We start from the raw sequence: 1,280 nt of genomic DNA on the forward strand, positions 1-1,280 counted from the left end.
AAGGGGGCGGTGCTGGGCCTGTCAAGGCCGGTTGGTGGACGTCGCGCAAGACACGGCCCAGGCGCGGGTCTTCTACGGTCAACGCGATGACCAGGGAGCGCTCGTCCTCGACTAAAACGAAGCAGTCGCAGCGGGGGAGCGAGGTTCAGAGCGGCAGTGGCGGCTGAAACGATTGAGTCCAGGGGTGGAACGTCGTTCTCCTGCGAGGTTCTAGGCAGCGGCGGCGGCAAGACTCACCGGATCCATGGGCGGCGCTGGCAGTTCCTGACGGCGGCAAGAGATCAGGCCACAGGGAGCAGTAGAGGAAACAAGAAGAAACTATGGGAGTGGGAGAAGAGGAGCGACGGGGAGGTCCTGGCCTGACGACGGCGGGGCTGCTGCTCACTCTGGGGGAGCGGCTAGTCGGCGGCTCGGCTGCAGAGGCACGGGGGAACGATCCAGGAGCTGGCAAGCGGAGGCCGATGGATGACGGGGGATGGCCGTCAACGACGAACCCTGAGGGCGCTGGCGCGATTTGGTCGAAGCCGATCATGCAGGAGTTCCCGTTGAAGAAGAAAAACAGAGAAGGATGAGAGAGATCAAGAGGAACAATGAAGCACCGGGAAGGAGAAGAAGAAGGGAGGCGGCGGTGCTCATCTCAGATGAAGCTCGTCGGCGGCGATGCGAGGTGTAGGAGGCGGGTGAGCTCTGCTGGTCCTCGGGGAGAACAAGCGGAGGCGCGGGAGTCTGGCTCCATGGAGGTGCTTGAAGCAGGGGATCCAGGGGCGCGGTCCCGTTGGAGCTCGAGGGAGGTAGTGGATCGATGGATTAGCTGTTGACTGAAATCGAGGGGAGGTGGTGGATCGGGAGGGATCGCCAGAAAGAGTGTGGCGGCGGCGCTAGGGTAGGATCCCTAGAAATTAGGTGGGTTGTCTAGATATATATAGTAGGTAGGTGAAAGGAGAGGGATTTGGATCATCGGATCGAAATCCGATGGACGAGAATAAATATGCTAAAGAGTCCAATAAATAAAACGATGATATTTTGTAGATGTTTGGGGATGTTCCGGACCCAACGGTGATGACTATCCGGGTCGGGTTCGGGACAGTTTTCGGACACGCACACGAGGATGTCGAAGCACTGTGCAAGGAGGGGTAGGCTGGCCTAGGTGGACTGTGAAGAAGAGGTTTGGGCTGAGATGAGAGGGAATGAGTGCAGCCCGGCAACTGTTTCCCGAGACCGAAAACGTCCAACGAAAAGACCAGCTACTATTGCTGCTATATTTATCCGCTGGGGCGTCT

The sequence above is a fragment of the Triticum dicoccoides genome, chromosome 6A (genome assembly GCF_002162155.2).
Source record: "Triticum dicoccoides isolate Atlit2015 ecotype Zavitan chromosome 6A, WEW_v2.0, whole genome shotgun sequence".
Taxonomy (NCBI): Eukaryota; Viridiplantae; Streptophyta; class Magnoliopsida; order Poales; family Poaceae; genus Triticum; species Triticum dicoccoides.